At 39.5% G+C, this 22,090-nt stretch overlaps 1 long non-coding RNA gene across 4 annotated transcripts in view; it reads left to right on the forward strand.

The window, feature by feature from the left end:
- LOC107516405 overlaps window positions 1-22,090 on the forward strand; it is an 86,426-nt gene that overhangs the window by 47,852 nt on the left and 16,484 nt on the right. For 3 of the 4 annotated variants that reach the window (XR_001598289.2, XR_001598287.2, XR_001598290.2), the window contains one exon: window positions 9,422-9,960. This is a non-coding gene — a long non-coding RNA (uncharacterized LOC107516405). Of the gene's footprint in view, window positions 1-9,421; window positions 9,961-22,090 lie in introns of those variants that run through there. The other variant, XR_001598288.2, reaches the window with a different exon arrangement.

The following is a 22,090-nucleotide window of genomic DNA, read 5'->3' on the forward strand; positions in this document are numbered from 1 at the left end:
ACTGGATCTGATCTGAGGGCTGTAATTTGCTGACCCCTGCTTTATTATAGCCATGAACATAGAGGTTTACTGGTATTCTTGTGTCAAAGCACTTAAAAAGGTTGTTGTAGTTAAAAACAAATCTCCAATTTATGTGAATGTAACCTTTTATGTGAATGTAAGTGATTGTTAGTAATGTGCAACCTAGCAGATAAATTTAAAAAAATAAGCACAGATTAAATAACTTGTCTTTTCAAAGTAAAAAGACATTTAATAATGAGAAACAACTGCTTTCGAAAAGAAACCCGGAGGGCACTTTTGAAAATGGCTCTTGGGAAATATTTATATTGGTATACTGTTTAGTTGTAGAAATGATATATGTTTGTCAACTGCATATTTAATAAATGTGGAAACAGAATTTTCCAATATGTTTAATAATCTCCCAAAGAGTTTTAGCGGGTTTTGAATCAATTTGTTAAAAATATAGATATGCAATCCCTTCTAGTTTGTTTGCAGGAGTAGTCTTTTGACATCAAGAATGATGAAAATTTGTTAGCCGAACTTAAACAAAAACCTCTGTATAAATGGTGGCTAAGGTTGGTTTAGTAAGTGCAGTAAGTAAGAGACTTCCATTTGGTTCCCTTTGGAACTTCCATGTGTATTTCTTTTTCCAGCTATGACCCCCTTACAATTAAGTGTTGATATAAACTGAACTTAGATGCGGGCCTTCAAACTTCTGTGACACAAAACATTAAACAAAGATTCTAGAAATAATAGCAAAGCATATTCAAACACAGTGCTTACGGTTCTTTTGTTCTAGAAATTAATAAAATGAAGACGTTTAAAGGTTTTTAAATACTTTTCTGGATTTTTAAATGTTTATCTTCTGTAAGTTTTACCATGTAAAGTAGCATGTGTATATTATATAAATAAATACACATGTATTAGAGTATGTATGTTAAACCTTTTTTAAAAAAAATTCATAGTGAGATATGATCCCGAAAGTCCAGCTACTACTGTGTTGGTAGGGAGACAGTGTGGCATAGCAAAATACTCCTAGACTTTGTTGTCACACAGATCAGCTGTGGTTACTAGTAGTAACTACCATTTAATAAGTTGCTCACAGGGCATCACTTCAGATGCGCTGTAGAAACCACCTCATTTTATCCTATTCAAAACCATATGTGGGAGGGATGACATGGCTGCATCTCCTTTTATTTCCACCCAGCACATTTCCGTAGATGCTTGGGGGCAGGCTGGGTCTTCCACTTATGTGAGTGCCTTGACCTTCAGATTCCTTTTAACTCTAAAAGTGCTGATTGAGCCCTAATATGTTAGGCTCTAAAAATCTTTAAAGGGAATTTCTGTGGTATCCACTGAACAAAAGGAAAATAATTCGTAAAATTACCTCTTAACATATTATTATAGTCAATTCTCAATTCAGTGGGAATATTGGCAGATAGTGTTGGAATGGCAAGTTCAGAAAATTATAGTCTACTCTCCATTATCTGGACGATATTAACTATATTTATAATGTTGGCCAGATCTGGGAGGGGTTCATTTTCCCAGTGGGGCAAATGAGAATCTCAGAAGGCAGCTGGTCCTCTCTCATCCTGCTTCTTGTTGGAGTAGAGACTGATTGATAATCTGAACTCATCATTTGCTTCCTAATTACTATCCCTGCAGGCTAGAGAGGCCACTCTCAGAGCTCTTTGACCACCATTGATCCACCCTGGATAATAGAGTGTGCACTGAACATTACCATTTCTCAGATAAGAAAACAGGCTCAGAGAGGTTAAGTAACATACACTGACAGAAAGCTGGTGTCAGAGTTGGGATTGGAGCCCAGATCTGGCCGATTCCAAAGACTCTGTGTCCTCTACTACTTTCCTACCCCTTAACTTGTGGGTTTTAGTCCTTCTGGAACAGAGATATTTTTGGATAGAGGATCTTCCTTTTTGACTCTCAAAATATATCATGTTGGTGGATGCCAATTTTGCTTATTCCAAATGATACCCTATGTTTTCTCTTTTCTGTGACTTTGCTGAGCATCATAAAGGACTTTGAAAATCATTCATTCCAATGCTCTCATTTTGCAATCAACAAGATTAATACCCAGAAAGATAACATAACTTACTCAAGGTTCCCATGGTAATTAGTGATGGCTATAAACCTGCTCTGTTCAAACTTCCGAATTCCTCTCATTTGGGAAAATGGATCCCAGAATACAAATGTGTGTGATTTAGCTAAGTTTTCAAACGTTCATAATTAAGCCACAGAGTTATAATTTTCTTAAAAAATAGGCCAAATCATGGTTTTCCATCAAACTTGTTTGAAACTTTAAGCCTGCTTGGGGTGGCACTTATAGCCTACTAACCCTAGGTTTGTTCTTATTCTTGTTTGCCTCAACTCGAAAAGAGGAGCCATGCGACTCCCAAGAGTTTGGAAGCTTTTCTCATTTTTTCAATAAAACAACATGTAGAGCTGTAATTCTTCTATTTTAGGATTTTTTTTTTTTTCTGGTCACAAGGCAGTGAGTAACCATCACTAACCTCTTTCCAATTTCTATCTGGGATTGACTTTCTAAAAAACTCTGATTAGGTTTATTTTAGCTTGCACCTGAGCCTGTAGAATTACACAAGGCCTCTAACTTGCCCTTTCTTTTTATTATAAATAATGAATGAATTTACTAAATAACAACTAAAAGCAGAATTATTTTTTGTTTTCATTCATTTATTCAAACAATAAAAAGTATATTGAGCACCTACCATGTGCCAGACCCTGTGTTAATCCTTGTCCTTGAAAAGGCATTCATGATTGAGTATTGGATATATATACCCACACAGATATGTGTATTTGAAATGACACATGATGACTGTTGTCACAGAAGTGCGTGGCACTGGGGAGCTTGTATTTGCCTAGAGGAGGTAGGGAAGACACTGGAGGAAGTGACCTTTGATTTTGATACTAGAGGATGATGAGGAATTCATAAGGTGGAGAAGGAGGGAAAGTTATTCCAGAAGAAAGAGTGACAAATAGAAGGGTAGATTCTCATTGGGTGATAAAATCTTAGTGGCTGATAATGTAAACATGAATGACTGGTATTTCAACATATTGGTCCATGAGGACTGATTTCAAGCTTTTAAAAATCCATTTTAAAAATTTAATTTTTAAAGCTAAGTTGTAATTACTGTTTGGCATTGCTAGCTACCATTGTGCTCTACTGTGCTAGTTGCTTTAAATATTTAATCCTTACGACAATTCTATGATGTATCTACTGAGGAGAAAATTGAGCCTCAGGAAGCTTAAATGCTTTGCCACAGTAACTATAAACTAGTAAGAGGACTAGAAGATTTTTACTCTTCAAATATACTTGTATTCATTGATAATTTTATTTTTAACCAAAATAATGCTCTCTACTATAAAGTATAAAATAGAACTTTAAGATTAATTTATTAGATGACTTTAAAGTATTATATAAGAGAATTTAGAAAGAGCTTACCTAATCCAAGACCTTAAGGTATAGATGAAGAACTGGTCATCCAGAAAGATTTTGTGATATGCTCATGACATGGCCAGTTAGACATTTCCTTAGACACTGCCCCGCTCCTTTGACACTGGATGCCAGTTATGTACCTGGGAGATATAAAAGTGAATGCCTGCAGAAAAGTTCAGTAACTTTTCCAAAGCTCACAAGGAGCAGGGCCAACATAGAACCCAGGCCATCTGGCTCCAGAGCCCATGCTCTTAACTTTCTCTTGGGAGTAGAGATGAGAGTGGAATGGGCAGCCTCACTTTAATTCTGCCATTATTTGTTCAGAGACCTGCTAAAGAAAGTTTTAAGTATTTAGTGCCTCAATGTCCCCATCTATGGTCACATTTGCCTAACACATCACCATTTATAAAGTACATTAGTAAGCTTGACTTTGATGGCACTTCATAATAACCCCAGGAGGTACTGGGTGGGCAGGTTTTGTTGTGCTTATTTTACAGATGAGGAACCAGGCTCAGAGAGGCTAAAGGAATTGTTCAGCATTATGAAGCAAAGATGGGGATAGAACCCATAAAAAGTAATTACTGTCCCTAAGATGCTTATAATATAGACTGAAGCAAAATCATGTCTACAAATGAAAAGCAAAACGTGACATGTTCTCTGAGAGGTACAGGGCATGACAATTAAAGGTTCAGAGGAGAAGTAAATCATGGTCTGTGGGACTTCTGTTACAGAGTGCTATGAATTGAGTTATAAATATGGGGAAGATATGGACAGGAAATCTAGGGGGAGCATGAATAGAAACATAGTGTAAGCTTCTGCCTTATTCTCAGTTCCTGACAGCTGGCCCATTCATCATTGTATTTAAAGACTCAGACTGTCCAAACCAGTCTGAACAAGAGGCAGGTAGCTTACTTCACCTGTTTAATATGTGAAAATTTCCATGATGATCCTTGGGCTTTCCCAATACTCATGAAGCCATGGCCCTGTAGCTTTGGTCTCTCCTGTTCTGGTTATTTGACCACCCATTAGGCTGCCTGCTCTTTAGTACAATACCTGTGACATTGCTGTTCCATGAACATACACATGGATGATGTTTCCTGTCCTCACTGTTGGAAACCATTCACTGTTTACTTCATTGATACTATGCAGTTAATTACTCAGGCAGCTCTGAGCTCTAGCTCATCTGCCAGTCTTGTCCACTTCTCAAAATGCTTCAAGCACCTGACCTTACCTTCCTGAGAGCTTGACAGAGAGAAGGGACTTCAGAATGGCCAGACTACTGGACATACTTTCTGAACTATAGACTTTCTGAGAATAGAACTATGTCGTATTGCTCTTTGAGTACCCTAAGCTATCAACCCAGTGTGAGTAATATAAATACTCACTGTGCATTAATAAATGAAGGAGATAGTAAAACATAATGCTAGAAGAGTAGGTTAAGGGTGAAGAAGAAATATTTAAGATATGTCTGTAAAAAGGAGAGACTTTCACAACTAGGTTAACAGTGTAACTTTTAGGAAGGAAATTAATAAAGAGGAAAAAAAATGGACTTTACTAATAGCCCTTGATAAGAGGTTTAATCTTTAATTTATTTTGATCCCTGATATTATAGACTAAGAAACTGAGACTCAAATATATTCAGTGATTTGTTTAAAATTTTATAGTTAGCCAGTTGTAAAGCCAAAATTTTGACTGGGACTGTTTGACAGTACTAGTTTTTGTTCCCATCCACCAGAATAGAATACACCATAATTTATGGGTTTCAAATAGAATATTAAGAATGGTTTGCCACAGTAATGGAAAAAAAATTAGCCCTAGGATAAACATTGCATTAGTCCAGCTCAACAAAGATTAGAAGGAAAACCCAAGAGGATCAAACTGCTCCCAAGTAACTTAATGACATCCCAGAACAAAGCTCAAGGATGCTTATAGGACTATAAAGATATCCATTGTTCAACAAAGTAAAATTCACAATGGTCTGGAATGCAATCAAAATATACCGAACATGCAAAGAAGCAGGAAACTATTACCCATAATGGAAAGAAAAATCAACCAAAAAAAGCTGACCCAGAAATGACACAGATGATAGAATTGGTAGACCAAAATATTGAAACAGTTATTATAAATGTATTCCATATGTTAAAGAAGCTAGGGTAAAAATTTATGATATTAAGTAGGGATATTAAAGATATAAAAAACACCAAATGGAACTTCTGGGATGAAAACTATAATAGTTGAAATAAAAAGATGAAATGCATGGAAATGAATTAGACACTACATAACGCTTGATTAGTGAACTTGACGACATAGCAAACTACCCAAAATAAAATGCTCAGAGAAAAGAAAACTGCAAAACAAACCAAGCAACAATGAGCTGTGGGACAACTTCAGTTATTTAATTAGGGCTTTACTTTTTTAGAGCAGTTTTAGGTTCACAGTAAAATTGAGGGACAGGTTCAGGGACTTCTTACCTACTCCTGGACTCTGCACATTCACAGCCTCTTCCATTACCAACATCCCTCAGCAGAAGGGTACAATTGTTACAGTTGATGAACCTACATCGACACATCATAATCACCCAAAATGCACAGTTTACATTACAGTTCTCTCTTCGTGTATAGGTTTGGACAAACGTGTAATCGCATGTATTTAAGTTATGGTATTTTACAGGGTATTTTCATTGCCCTAAAAATCCTCTATGTTCTACCTATTCATTCTTCCTGTTAACCCTCAACCCCTGGTAACCACTGATATTTTTACTGTCTCTATATTTCTGTCTAGTTTTTGCTTACCTGTCCAGTTCATCTTTCATCTTGTCCATTTCTACCTCTATATGTCTACTATATTCCAGACATACTCAACCCTTCTGATTTTTAAAAATCTGTACTTTCTTGACTTTGTCCTCCCACATGAAGACTTTCTGTTCTTGCAACACTCTTGTTTCCTAACCCTCAACACACACACACATACACACATACCATGCATGCACACACACATGTGTGTCTCTTTCTCTCTAGCCTAAATGAGCTTCTTATTCTTTGGCACAGCTTAAAAGACATTTTCTGTAGGAAGCTTTTTCCCTACTTTAGATTTGACAGCCCTTCTATGAGCTTCTGTCATTCATTTCCTATATTTCCCATTTATAACTATTATCATTTTATATTATAGTTAATTAATAGTCTATCTTTTCTGTTAGATTGAAGCACAGGGGCTCTCATGTTCTTTCTCTCTCTCTTTCTGTGTGTGTGTGTGTGTGTGTGTGTGTGTGTGTGTGTGTGTGTGTACTTAGTTAATGAATACATTAATAAAAACTTCTACACAGGGAATGGAAACTAAGGCCACCCCACTCCTTTGGATAAGACATTGCAATTAAGCTGAGAGAAAGAAGGGGGATCTGAGCCCCGAGCTGAAGCATGGCTTGGTGTCACTGGGGAGAGGTATTTCTGTGTATGATATCAGGTGGTTCCTCTCCAATGACTCAGCCGCTTCAGGAAATGTGAATAGAGGGGCTGTCATTACTACAAAGGACTACCTTTAAGAGTACTAATGCAATGTCTTTCAATTCTGAAAGAGCTGAGCTCCCGGTCTCTCTACTCTGTAACAACCTTTGAGAATCTTGAGAGCAGCATCTGTGAGGGTGGAGGGACACTGAACAAACCTCCGGCAACAGCATTGATCAGCAAAGTGTCAATGGCCACGGAAGCAGATCTATGCAGAATGAATGGTTTCTAGTAAAGTAATAAGCAAAGGAAATTTGCTTATCTATAAACTAAATTATTTATGTTCATTGGCTTTTTTCTTTAAATTGAAAGACATTCCATTGGAAAGAACTTCCAGAAGACCAAGAGGGAGTTTTTGAGAAAAGGGGTAAGAAGGCTTGTTTGCTGAACAAGGTGTCACTCTTGTACTACTTTTAGAGGAGGTGGCACTTCCATGACCCTGGTATTTCTCTTTGACCATCTGGTCTTGCCTCCTTGCTCTGTCCCTTAGGACCACAGGAATTTCAGTAGTGATCTGCTTTCCCTTGATCCTATTCTGGAAGTTTCCAGGGTTAAGCTCATTTCCATGGCCTCTGTGCTAGAACTATAACCCCGCTTTAAGCAAAATGTGTACTCCTGAAAATTTGTGGGTAATTCAAAGTATTTTTGAAAAACAATCAGAAAAACCTATCTTTCTGCAAAGTGAAACCTATTTGTAAAGATTTGCCCTGATTTATGTCTTATAATTTCAGCTTTTCTTATATCTGGCTTGTTTAAAGCTAAAAATATAATTTCCAACATTACCCCTGTAACACAGGATAGCTTCTCAATCGAAGAGCTTAAATAAGAGGCTGCAGGTTTTAATGTGCTTTCCTGTACATCCTGTTTTTGGACCTCATCCTAGCCTTGTGAAATAAGAAGTGAATTGAGACTCAGAATGATAAAGTGAGAAGCCTGTGACTTTGAAGTACACAGGAAAGGTTTCTGTGATTTTTTTAAATTGTAGAAGCAATGTGATTTAAGTGAATTTGTTTCTTGTCTGGCTTGAGGGACCTGCAGTCTGCAGGTACACAAAGGTTAGTAGCAGGTTTTGGCTGTCACATTTTTTCCTGAATTTGTTGGAAAAAATGATTTTTGTCTACATGATTAAAGAGAATGTGACATAGTGGCCAGCACACCGAATTTTAATCCATAATGCTGAAGTCAAATCTGAATGCTTACTGTGACTTTGGGCAAGTCATTTAAAGATGAGAAGGAGGAGAAGAAAATGTTATTTACTGTGCACTTACTATGTGCTCAGCAGTGAATATTATCCCATTTGATTCTCTTCTATAAGATGAGTGTTATTATCCTCATTTTACTTTAATTATAAGTAATTCATGGTCATGGCAAAAACATTTTCATTTTAAACAGAACAGAAGTGACAATTAGATGTCCCTTTCTACCCCAAACCTATTATAACTACAGTAATTAGTTTCTTAGATAGCCTTCCAGATATGATCTGTGCTTAAAGCTTTTTGGAGAGGATATTGGGGAAAGAGAAATGATAGAAGGTTTAAAACTTCTGGAGAAGGGAATGGACAAACGGTATAAGGAACCCAGGGCCCTTTGGGGAGGGAAAGGATTTAGAATCCTTATCTAAGAGCCAAAATTATCGAAAGCCATTATGTTGCCTCTGATTGGCTGGGAGAAACATTGAAGACTCTTAGGATAAAATCTTCATCAGGAGAGAAAGAGTTGGCCTGTTGAACTGAGGATGGTAGTTGATGATAATTCCAGGTCCATGCACCAGGTATCTTCCATTTACCCCTTTCCACACTTATCTCAGCCTAAGATGCTGACCTGTATTTATTATTGACTAATAAATACATCAATGGACTTTGTTGTCTTTTAGTTTCTTGATTTTGGCCAAGGAGAAGCTCCGGCAGGAAATAAGAGGGAGGGGATGGGAAAGAGGTCTTTACATTTATTCCTCTGGCTCAATCCTTGAAATGTTACCTAGGGCTGGCTACATCTCTAGATTGGAGGACACAGTTCCTCTCAAGGTGGCCTTCTCTCTCTGCATGACTCTATTCATTAACTGTCCCTTCCTCTCATCCTTACATGCATAGAGGTAGTAACAGTCCACTTGGGTTACTAGTCTAGGGTAACTCAACTATTTATTCCTCCTCAGCCCTCTGTACCAAATCCTGGTAAAAAGTCCTTTATTATGACCTCAAAATTTTCCAATTTGAAAGCACCATATATTTTCTGTTTTGACCCTGCTTGATACAGTCAGTTTGGCAGTGGATTCCAGAACCTGTTCTAATCCAGCCATCCTGGTAACAAGCCTGTGTCCTGGGGAAATGGCTGGAGGAATGGTTCAAAGGATTTATAACCCTGGAAGTACAAGGCAATTTTGTTGAGGGGTAACCTTGTCCAAGTATAATACAGAGAGAAGAATCATCCTCTCTTGTCTTCTGGGCAGGATTTTCCACTGGTGATGAAAGAAGCAACTGGAAGCAGAAGCCTGGTCCCAACCATGTGGCTTCAGATGTGTCAGCCAACAAACAATAGTACGTACAATCTTATTATCTATTGCTGTGCATAAAATCTCCTCAAAACAGACTAACTTAAAATAATAGCCATTTTATTACTGCTCATTGTTCTGGGCTCAGTAGGAATGTTCTCACTTGTAGTCTGTTATACAGTATTAGTCAGTCGGTGGTTAGAGCTAAGTCATCTGAGGGCTTGAGTGAGTTGGACATCAAAATAGCTTCTCATTCTCTGTCTGGCAGGTTAGTCCTGACTATTGAACAGGAGCAAATCTGGAACTACCAGGGGCTTGATTTTCTTCTACAGGGCATATTCACATGAGTAGGTTGGACTTCCTCACAGTATGGTCATCTCAGAGTAGTTAGAATTTTAATATGAAGGTTGGTTTCTCCCTGGATGTGTTTTCCAGGGGAGCCAGATAGAGACCACATTATTTCTTATAACTTAGCCTTGGAAGACATGCAGCATCACTTTGGCCACATCTATTAGTCAAAAGTTCCAGGCCTGCCGAGATATAAGGGAAGAGAGTGCATATCCAGAGCAGTGGATCACTGGGCGGCCACCTCTGGAGACTAATTACAGTAAGCTGCAGGGGTGGTCATTCCAGCACCAGTGGTGGCAGCAGCAAGAATTGGAGGCAGCTCTTTGGAATGCTGAGGTTTCTGTTTTAGACCAGGGTACAGCCTTGAGAACAAACAGAAGTGGCTCTTCATTTCTTTCACATATCTGCAGGCTGGGGGCCCTTTGAAAAAACAGGAAAGGGACTAGCCTGGAAGTATGGCGAACTGCAGGCTTAAAGTTCTACTTTAGGGCACATGGCATTAGGGAGGCAGAAATACCCCTGTTTCATATAAACGAAGAAACCGAAGTTCAGAAGGATTAATAAGTGTTGGTATCAAGATTCAAGTCTTGGTCTGGCTGCTGCCAAAAACTCTTTAACACTAAGCCTGGGGTACAGAAGTCAAAATGTCTGCAGGGGCCAGGCCGGTTTAATACATACATCAAGCTAGAGTAAGACAGCTGGCAAGAAGCAGCTTACATTGCAACCAAGCTGAACTCCTGCCTAAAGAAACTGCCTTTTAACATAGGTATAGGCAAAATCAAACTAACCAAACAAAATGGTGCCTGCGGACAGTTGAGATGTGTTTGTACCTTTTCTTTCTATGAATTGAGCTATAATTTAGAGACTGGTGGTTTTCCTCACCTTCTTGTGAAATGACACATAAAGATGGAAGTACTCTGGTCAAAGCCCTTCTCCACAATCTTGACCAAGTGCTGTCATTTGAAAAATTCTGCACTAAATTATACTGCTATTTCCCCAAATATGTTATTTTATTTAATCTTCACACTGCCTTGTAAGACAAGTATCATCACCTCCATTTCACTAATAAGGAACTGACTGCAGGGAGGTTAGACAACTTACTCAAGTTTACACATTGTTAAAGCCAGGATTCAAAGCCGGGTCTATATGATCTAGAGTCCCTGATTTTTTTTTCCTCTTCCAATGCTGACTTCACTGCTTGACCTCTCTTTTTTGTGAAATAAAGATAATAGTAGCTGCCTTGCCTACCTAAAAAGGTGATTGTGAAAATTAAACAAAAATGGAAATAAAAATGCATGTCAACGACTCATCATTTGTAAAGTACTAAACAAAGCGTGCTGTCATGTTAATTTATTTAACAAAAATGTATTGAGAATTTACCATGGGTTAGGCACTCATGCTGGAATGCTGCAGTGAGCAAACCATATGAAAAACCCAGAATGCATGTAGGTTACTTTCTATTAATGCATCCAGGCAATAAGCTAAATAAATATGTAAGTTATGTAACATTTTAGAAAGTGATAAATACTAAAGAAGAACATCAAGCAAAAAGGGAGATTGGGAGAGGGTAAGGAATAGATGCTCTCATAAATAAGGTAGTTAGGGAAGGCCTCTATCAGGAGAAGCCTCATGTCCTCTTGCCCAGGGGTAGCAAAATGCAGCCTGCCGTTCAAATCTGCCCATGGTCTGTCTTCATAAGGCATAAAAACTAAGAATGTATTTGTTTTTGTTTTTTACATGTTTTAAAGGATTGTAAAATGATGAAGAAGAATATGTGGCAGAGGCCACAAAAACTTAAAATATTTACTGTCTAGCCCTTTACAAAAAAAAAATTTGCAGACTTGGACCACTTTTTTAGTCTATTGTTATAGCAACCAGCTTTGCACATGTGTAACCCTACAGCATCTGACCTCAACTGCCTCTCCCTGCCCCTTCTCCACCTCCCCATTCCACTTGGAAATCTGCCTGGCCACACTCACACATGTGTAGCCTGGAGGTATAAAGTCCTTAACACCCTGTGGGTCAATCCTTGATAATGGCGAATGGGGGCTGATAGGTAAACACCTCACTGCCCCCATTTCTCTTTTGGGAAACTTTTCTCTTTTGTGTCACATTTTCTCTGCCTCCTTAGAAGGTTCAGGTAGGATAAAGCCTTCGTTGCTCAAAGTGGTGAGCAACTCAATAACACTTTGGCTATTCCTTTCTCTGTTTCTTTCCCTCCAGTTCCTCACTCTTGCTCTCTGACAGTGCTTGTCACAGGGAACCCAGACTAAGACAATTGGTATCAGGAGTGACCCTAGAAAGCTGGTTCTCAGGCTGAAACTCTGGAACTGGACTTTGGTTTATCTTCTGTGTGAAATAGGGAACCACTGAAACATTTTGAGCAGGGTAGTAACCTGACCCAACCAATATTTTTAAAGGATCACTCTAGCTGTTGTATTGAAAATAGATGCTAGGGAAGATGTTGACCTGGCAGTGATGGGAGCAGTGAAGGTGGTAAGTGATGCCTGAATTCTGACAACTCTTACCCCAGAGAAAGAGGAGCAGGAGAGAAAAGCCACCAGTCTACATGAATTTTGAACCCACATAGTCACTGTCTACAATTCATATTCATGTTTGGTCCTCTTGAGAGAAGACGGAGGTAAGTGGGCAGAAAAGTGGGTAATTTCTTCTTTCCCAGAAGGTAGGATTACCTGCCTTTTATACATGAGAGGTTTAGTAACTGTCTAAATTCAGCTAAGTAGCAGAGCCCATGTCCAACCCAGGTCTGTCTGACTCTTTTGGCTCTGCAGAACTGATGTCTGTGGCTTTTGAAAAGAAAACCTGTGGCCAAATGGAGAAAAAAAAACATGTGGCAGCTTAGAAGCTGCCTTTAAAGACCTGGCAGGCACAGAAGTTCTCAGAGGACAAGAGAGTGCCAGGCCAAATGAAATTTATAGCCCATGTGGCTGACCATGCCATGAAAATATTTGACTTGACAGATTTCAGCTCTTTCTCAGAAGAGCTTAGTTCAAGAAAACAAATTGAGATTGGCTAATTGTTACCCAGATTTCTGACCCTGCTGAAATGTCTCCCATGTGATTCTCCCTGGGTTTCAACCTCTATGCTCCTGATTATTTCTTCTAATTTTTAAAGTATGAAAATAACATTTTTTCTGATTATAAGAGTCATGCAAGCTCATCATAACAAATCATAAAATATAAAAATTTATAGCAAAAATTTGACAATTATCTATAATCTCATAACTCAGAGACATCACAGTGAATTTATTGTTATACATCCTTCCTGATTTCTAAACTATATCTGTGTTTGCAAATATAATGTGATGTCCTTTTTTCCCCCTTTCTAGTTTTGGGTGACTAAGGACTATCTCAGGTAATGTAGCTCCGGGAAGGGGATGAATCAAATCCACCACAGAGAGCCTCTTTTCCCTTTGTCTCCTTTATCTGTAAGGTCTGAGGTAGCCTTATGGGGCAACCTGAGAGTCTAGAATGAAGGCTCTGACACTGTTGAGGAGTTAGAACAATTAAATAGAGAAGAGATGCCAATTCTGGAATCTCTAGGCCTGTAGACTCTGGTTCAAAATATAGGACTCAGAACCCACACTAAGGTTTTGATCATTCTTTTGGCCTCCATGTGTGCTCTCAAAGCACTAAAGAAGGAGTCACCAAACTTTTTATGGAAAGAGTCAGATAGTAAATATTTTAGGTTTTCTGGACAACATTGTCTCTCAAGTCTGCTATTGTAACACAAAGGAAGCCATAGATAAAATGTAATTGATGGTCAAGATTGTGTTCTGATAAAATTTATTTACAAAAACATATGGGAGGCTGGATTTAGCTGGAGTGGCATAGTTTGCTGATCCTTACACTAAGCTAAAGGAAAAACATCTAGGAAGAAACTATAACTTTTCCCCATTACCAAAAGCAGAACACTAGGCCTACACACACACATACACACTCATACATTTGAGATGATATTATAGGTTCAATTTTTAAAATTCTGGTAAAAAAAATATACATGTATATAAATGAAATTTATCATTTTAACCAGTGTACAGTTCAGTGGCATTATGTACATTCACATTTGCAACCATTACCACAATCCACCTCCAGAACTTTTATCATCTTGTAAAATTGAAACTCTAGACCCATTAAAGAATAAATCCTCATTACCTGCTCCCCCAGCCCATGGCAAACATCATTCTACTTTCTGTCTACGATTTTGACTACTCATATGAGTAGAATGGTACATTATTAGTCCTTTTGTGACTGACTTCTTTCACTTAGCGTAATGTCTTCAAGGTTCACCCATATTGTAACATGTTAGGCTATAGAATCAGTTTTGTAATATTTTTAAACTTCGTAGTATTTCCTGCATATTTTCCCCATATTTAAAAAAAAACACCTTTGGTAAATATCATTTTTTAAAGACTGTATAACATTCCATTGAGATAAATACACTTAAGTGGGATAATTAGAGACCAGAACAACCTTCTCTATTTGGGAGGAGAGCTAGCTGCTCCCCTAAACACAGATGATTGGACTGAGGACTAATGCACTGCCAAAGGCTACCCACCCAACTATGTATAGGCTGCCCAATAGAGATCCTCCCTATACAATGAATCCAAAATAAGCCAATAAAATCCACTTGGAGAAGTATAATTGCAGAGTAAACAAAAGGGGAGCAGGTCACATTGTGACCCACAGTGACAGAGAAACTCCCAGTTAACTCCATCAAAATAAATAATCTGACTTTGTTTTCTCTTTTTACCCTTATGAACTCAACAGGCAGAACCAGTCCATCTATCAGTGGATGAATCATATTTGTAAACATTCCCTTTTGCTGGACATTTAGGTTATTCCCAAAGTTTTGTTATTATAAAACAATGCTTAAATAAGCATCCTTCTATGTAATCCTTTTCTGCATATCTGACCACTTCCTTAGAACAGCTAAATGATTGTATATTTAGTAGTAAATTTATTGTGGCTGCGGATTTTTTGATTCTTTGGCCCTCCCAAGAAACTTGAGGATCCAAGATGACTCCACTGCTAAAAACATTGATTGACTGGCCTAAGGAGACCTGGCAAGAGCTGGATGAGATATAAAGCCTCTCGTCCTACAGGTTTCTTCTCAGGTCAGGGTTCAAGTTTGAAGGTAGGGGCCACAAAATCAGGCAGAACTGTAGGGCAAGACCAACCTGGAAGAAGGGCCTTGGAAATAAGCTCAGGCCGATTCACTGTGGATGGCATTGAGGGTGAGGACAAAGCAGAGGAGTCCTATAATGTTTTGTTATACAACCTATAGGGTCTTCCCTTAGCTTAATGGATCCTTGGTCTGTTGGACCTACAGGAACCTTGAATAAAGTAATCTCACAGTAATGCCACGTACTGTTGTAGAATTATTCAGACATATCCAGTTCTCTCCACTTCCTGGACATGTAGAAGGGTATGCTTTCTGATCCCTTGCAGGTAGTCAGGACCATGTGACTAGTTCTAGCCAAAAGACCACTAACAGAGTGTCATTGTATCATTTCAAGGATGAGATGGCGAAACCCTTTAACTTTCTATCCGTTGTCTTAGTATCCTGAAGACCATGTATTGTGATGGTGACATTACGAGATAGAACCTCCTTCCACTTGGGTCCTTGAGTGACTCCATGGAGTACTGCTTTCCATTAACCTATGTTAGACATGTAATGTAACGAGAAATAATTTTTCTTATTTTAAGTTGCTGAGTTTCTAGCACTCTTGCCTATTGTATCATGAGTAATACACTGTCACTCTACAAGGTCAAGCAGCAGCACTGAAATTTAACTCTAAGTCTCTCTAACTTCAAAGCCTATGTTATTATTCCTAAATCACACAGATCTCTGGCTGATGAGATCTTAGGAACCTAGTAGTAGTTTTGAGGCTAGGACACCAGATCTTGGATCTAGGAGTTTGATTAATTCCTAAACTCATAGGATTGAGGGATGGAACACATACTGATAATCCCTCCTGCTCCTGTCAGAAGTAAGAATTGATTTGGGAGGCTGACCCCACAGGCAGAGACATCAATAGATTCAGTGTTAGGTCGCTGAGTAGGCATAGAGAAAAAAATGAGAGCCGAATGAGAATTGGTGACGTTACCACTGAAAATCAAGTCATCTCATCTCCAGAATGACAATGAACATTCATTTAATTTTTTTCTCAAACTGCTATCCTGGCTTATATTGGTGGTATGTGGGCAGACAAGGCATCTGGAAGTCAGAGGCATTTTACTGTCAAAGAGTTATTCATCTGATGCAGAATAGAGTGACAGCTCATTGAGAATTAGCATTCTGTTTGATTAAGTCACTTTGTATGTCTTACAGCCTCAGCATCTAATCATCCCTTTTGAGTCTAGGCTTCAAATAGGCCCTGGGTAATAGGTCTTCATACACGTCAAAGTCTGTGGAACTTCTCAGCACTGCTTGGATTCATCAGGCCAAATTAATTGACAGCTTTTGGTCTCTCCTGGACTCCCAGAGACTAGAAAAGGGAAGAATATTGTTGAGGAGTTCCTCATATTTTTAATTTCATATTGGAGATTGAGATCAAAACTGGAGCTCAAAGTATCACAGTGAAATTCCAACATTTCCCCAAAGAAAAGAAGAAACGAACAAAAAATTTCTTGAAAGCTCCATTCTTTTTACTTCAAAATGAGCATGGTATCTAACTTATAGAGTTATAGCAAAGGTTAAGTGACTACACTTTGTACAGTACCTGGCAGGCAGTGAGAATTAAATAAACATTCATTCTTTCCTCCTTGTGCATTCCCAAACCATCTTATTTTTGTTCTGATCTTGTGAGGAAATTGTATTAAACTAGGCCACCTCATTTGTGAGCAACACTTTATTGAGAGGTCAACAAGTATAGAATCGTATAAGCCACTGACATGAGTCCCTAGGACATATGACTCAGTCACACATGGCCTATCTGTGGGGCTTGCTTCACAGCAGACTTTAAGCATCTTTTCTAAAGTGCTTCAGAAGAAATGACACACATAGTGCTCCTTGGGTCTCCTTCTCTGTCTGCCAACTTCTATTCTTGCTGAAAACGACTTCCTTTCTGTCTTTCCTCTACTTCATGATTTTTGCTGACTTCTAACTTGGGTCATTTATGGCATATTGTGGCCTCTTCAACTTCCCTCAAACTTGTGACATTTAAGTTTCTATATACTGCCTGGTTCTATCTATATTTCTCAATTTAAATTTTTAAGAATAGAATTAGGTAGGTCCAGTTTTCCCTATCTGGGATTATTTCTCCCCTGTGCCAAATAATAAGCCTCTGTCTGCCTTGGGGTCAGGTACTAATGCTGTTACGGTGGGAGGGAGGAGTTAAGTGTCTGAAAGAAGCCAGTGGTGGAATTCAGAGCATGACTGCCTGGAGCTGGGGGTTGCAGAAAAATAGTTTTCTATGGAACTGGGTATGGATGTGGCAGACGTGCCTTGACTTGCATGTCTAATAGAGACTCATTGATTTTTGAGTTTTCATTGTCCAGTTTAGAGGTAGCCTTGTGCAAACCCTGTAGTTTACATATGAGGGCCTGAAATTCAGAGAGGTACAGTGACTTGCCCAGGGTCACATAATAAGTGGTAGAGCAGAAATTAGAATTTGACTCAGCGTGTTTTTAGTATATTACGTATAAATATTAAAAACATATATTTCTTGTTGGCCTACTACATGTGAGGCACTGAAACAAATCAAACAGAAATCCTTGCCCTTGTGGGCATACATTGCGGAAGGGGGAGAAAGACTGTAAATCTGGTCATAAAAAATAAGTAAATTATATAGTAAATTAGGAGATGACAGTGTTGGGGGTGGCAGAGGGGAGGAAGAATAAGGAGGATTAGGAGTGTTGGTAGCGGGGGTGGGAAGGAGCTGTAACTTAAAATAGGGAGGTCAGCATAGACCTCAATGTGACGGCGAGAGAGAAAGGTCCTTTTACGATGCTGTGAGTTTCCTGAGGATAGGATGGACTACGCATACTCCTTCTCCCCCAGCCGAATGCCTTGACTGTGGTGAGTATGGGGTAACCGTTTATTGAACCGAACACTTGGAAAAACGTTCTGAAGAAGGTTACGGAGGACAAGAAAAAGCTCTCTAAGTTTATCTTCTTTTTCTGATGTCTTCCTGCAAACCCATTCCAGCAGCATACGTCATGAAGTCCCCCTATATCATATGAGTCATTGCAGAAATGTTCTCTTTCAGTACTCTTGGGACTATTAGCCTCATGAAATGCTTTGTAAGCACTCTTAGTACAAAGTTATGGAAAGAGATTTAGTTAACAGAGAAAACACAACCTAAGCCTTAAATACAGTATGACTTTAAGTCTCATAAAATTCCATTCCCTTGCAAGCATTGGAGCAATGGGGAGGCTCTTTGTAGTGGTGTGCTGGTAAATGGCTATCAGCTGGCTCTTCAGGGCAGGAAAGGGATCGTGATTTGTAGGTTTGCCCATTTCTGTGGTGTAAATACTCTGGGGAAGAGCAATGTGCAGTAGCACACTATGATATAGTTATTTCCTTTATGCAGATTTCACTAATGTAAATAACCTCGAGAGCATAGATGGTAGTAAAATATAGTAAAATAATTAAGAAGTGGTGAATTTTGAGTATTTATTATTGTTTTTAATGTATTTTACTTAGTGTGAGTTTGTATAATTTTTAATAATGTAACAACCAATTATGTTTAACAGCTAGTTTGCAAAAGTTCTGAAAACTTAACAGTTGGCTCTTGTGAATAGAAACATGGCAGCCCCGGCACACCACTGCTTCTGGGTCCCTCTCAGTGCATGCCTGTTCCTGCCATGAAACAGTTCATGACACGAATAATTGGGTATCAAATGTAAAGAGCTTCCTTGTCACCTGACTCCACATCTCCCCGCGATTGCCATTTTACGTCTTCTGCCTTCGCGTGTGGTAAGTGGGTTTTGGTAAAGCGCAAGGAAAGTGCCACCTGCATTGAGCACATGCTTTTATTCGTTAGTGGAGGGCAAAGTCTCACATCCTCATATTCTCCAGCCCGCAGTGCTCATACTTCCTTTACTGTGTGCCACCTTGATGCTCTGGACTGTCATATTTCAGCTGTTCTGTGAGCATTTGTCCTGTGCATACTGCATGCTAACTCTCCTAATTGTGTTACTGGGTGCCGGGCCCTGTGCTCTTACACTTATTTTCTCATTTGGTCCTTAGAGCAACCATACTAGATGGATCTTAGTATTTCAATAATTCAAATGAGGAAACTTGTGGCCTAGAGAGGGGAAGTGGCTTGCCCACAATCCAGAAGTCATGTCTCCAGTGAAGCATTGCCTTTCAGATGTAACACGGAGGCAAATACTTGTCATCTTTCACCTGGCTGCTGCTGGTCATGGACTGATTTTGCTCAATTTAGGGAGGACTCAGTGCTCTTTTTCGGTGAACCCTACCACAAGATCTCAGCAGAGGCACATTTGGGTAGAAGGGCAGAACTGGTGCTGGGGTCAGGTCTGCTTCCTGAGAATGTCCATGACTCTATCTCATTTACTTGCACACATCTGCCTGCTGGAGCCTGCCTCCTGGCTGCTGAAAGGAAAAAGCCACCAGGAGGCAAGCTCAGCCTTCCCAGTGCAGGTGCGGATGGCAACTGTATGCAGAAGAGCCCAGTCCCTTCCAACTGGGCAGCAGATGTGTCCTCTGGCAGCTTTCTTGAAGGGAAACCAGTTTTAGCTACAGAGCAAATGTTGAGGACCAGACTAGGAGGAGGTGAGGGTTCCAGGATTATGGAGATCTGTTTCCCAGAAGATCTGGATTCAAGTCAAAGTGCTCTTACTTTTTTGGCTTTGTAGCCCTGGGAAAGTCATTAAAACTCTGAGCGGTTCCTTCCTCTGTAGAATGGGGGATAGGATGAATTATAATAGTGGCTACCATTTATCGAGGGCTCTCTACATGTTAGGTACTAACTCAACATTATCTGCAAGGTAATTTCTATAAAAAAAACTGAGTCACATGCCAGAAACATGGTTAATATGTAACAAATGCCAGCTGCTATTATTTTATTAATCCTCATACAATCCTTTGATTAATACTAACAAAAATAACCGTTGCTAGCATTTACTGAGTACTATCTATGTAGTCAGCCATTGTTTTAACTTCTTTGATTTGTTAAATGAATTAACTTATTTAATTTTCCCAACTATCCCATGAGGTTTGTTCTGTTTTTAACCCCATTTGACAAATGAGAAAAATTGAAGCACAATTAAGTTAGATACATTGCCAAGGACACATAGCTAGAAAATGACATATGTATTTTTATTCTCCTCACTTTACAAAGATGGTAGCAGAGGCATAAAGAGGCTGAATGGCATGTCCAGGGGCAGAGTTGGCAGAACGCTCTCTGGGTTGTTAGGCAGGTAAAATGACATGATGGAATGAGAACTGCTTTGTGAACTGTTGTTTTGTCTGCTTCAGCCAGGGGTGAGTAAGCTTTACATGTTCTGCTTTTTATAGTCTAGACACACCAGCTGGCCTTAAACCCTGGAGCCTTTAGGAAGTTCTGCTTGGACTTAGTTTATTATTTAGGTGTGTTTTAGAAGGCAGTTTGGTGCATAGACCTTAAACTTACCATCCTCTTGAGACAGCCCAGGAGCCACTGCTTGTTTGACTTCAGAGCTGCTACCAGCTGGAAGCCTTCAGGAGGAAGCCAACTGGCAGCAGGCCACTATCACATGCAACTGGGTTACTAGCGGTCACCCTGTGGGCTTGCTGCAACCACACACACTCTCTCCAGTGGCTGAGCCTTCATTGCAGCTAGGCAGAGGGAAGAGGGCTTGAGGCTCCTAGTGGAATGGAGATCATCAGAGCATCAGGAAGACTCTCTTTGCTCTCTCTGCCCATTAGAACTCCCCTTATGCCCCCTCTACCACCTGGGGACATCTGTCTTTCCCGATGCCTACTTTCCAGGATGGAGTAGGGAATACTATTGGGTATTTGTGGAGGGGTTCCAGATCCCAGGATGGGACTATCTCATCATCACATTGAGAACTTCTCTGGGTAGGGGCAGCTCAGGGTCGCCCCTTCCCTGAGCCAGTACAGGGTAAGGTGTTTGGTAAAGCCATGTTTCTTGTGGGAAGTCCACTTCCACTTCCAGTTATTAGACTGGAAATTGGTGTTATGGGTAAAGGTGGTGCTGGCAGGTGTGTGTGTGTGTGTGTGTGTGTGTGTGTTTGGGAATGGGGAGGAGTTTTAGGGAAAAGGAAACCAAAGTCAACTCATTCTGGAAAGGGACAAAAGAAAAAAGTTCAACTCGATTTGTGTTATCCTTCAGAATATTTCACTGGCTCCATATTGCTTTCTGAATTCAATTAAAACTCTTTAGCTGACAAATTAAACATCTTAGGTTGGCCCCTGCTTACTTCTCTAGGCTTACCTCCCCATATGCATGTGCTGTTCTACAAATGCTATTGCTAAATTTGCCATCTCCCTTTACTTTTTACCCTGATTTTCCTTTACTTATCACCTCCTCTGCAAAGCCATCCTCTCAGCACCTCCTCCAAGAATGCCTTGGGTACCCCACCTCAGAGCTCTTCTGTGTTTATTACCACAGTGGAACTGATATTGTGATTACTTGGTATAATGAAGTAAAAAATGTATCAAATGGCTGGTACTATGAGTTTTAACTGGCTGACACTGTCTTCAGAAATGACTTGAGAATCTGCCTGGCTGGAATATGAAGTACAGAGAGCAGGAACCAAGGCAGTAAAAGATGCTGACCAAATTGCTCCGCATGAGTCAGGGAGAAGAATGTGTTCTTTTACTCCTAAGAGCAGAGTCAGGAGGGCTGAAGAGGATTGAGAAAAGCTGGGAAGATGATATAAAGGACTTTGTGGGGTGAAGGGCCAAAAGAGAACCCCTTACAGTGGGATACCCCAAAATTATTTTAAATAGAGAGGCCACATTTTTAATGTCATGTTTTCTTGTTTCTAAGCGAAGCAAACTACTTCAGCTTCCTTTCCTGCAATCCTTCAATTTTCAGGAAGTTTGATAAATTGCACGAGTGTGTGTGTGTGTGAGAAGGGCAGTACTGGGGAAAGGACTTTGTTAAACATCAAGGTCAAATTGGAGACCACAGATATGGAAGTAAGATCCAGGAGAGACCCTTGGAATGTTGGGAGCCTTTGCAGGAGCTATGGAATCCCAGGGAGGACTTGAGTGAGGATTTTGAAACCAAGTTAATTGGAGCAGAACCAATTTCCCTTTGATATTTGAATTATATTAGAA

The sequence above is a fragment of the Rousettus aegyptiacus genome, unplaced genomic scaffold (assembly GCF_014176215.1).
Source record: "Rousettus aegyptiacus isolate mRouAeg1 unplaced genomic scaffold, mRouAeg1.p scaffold_m13_p_3, whole genome shotgun sequence".
Taxonomy (NCBI): Eukaryota; Metazoa; Chordata; class Mammalia; order Chiroptera; family Pteropodidae; genus Rousettus; species Rousettus aegyptiacus.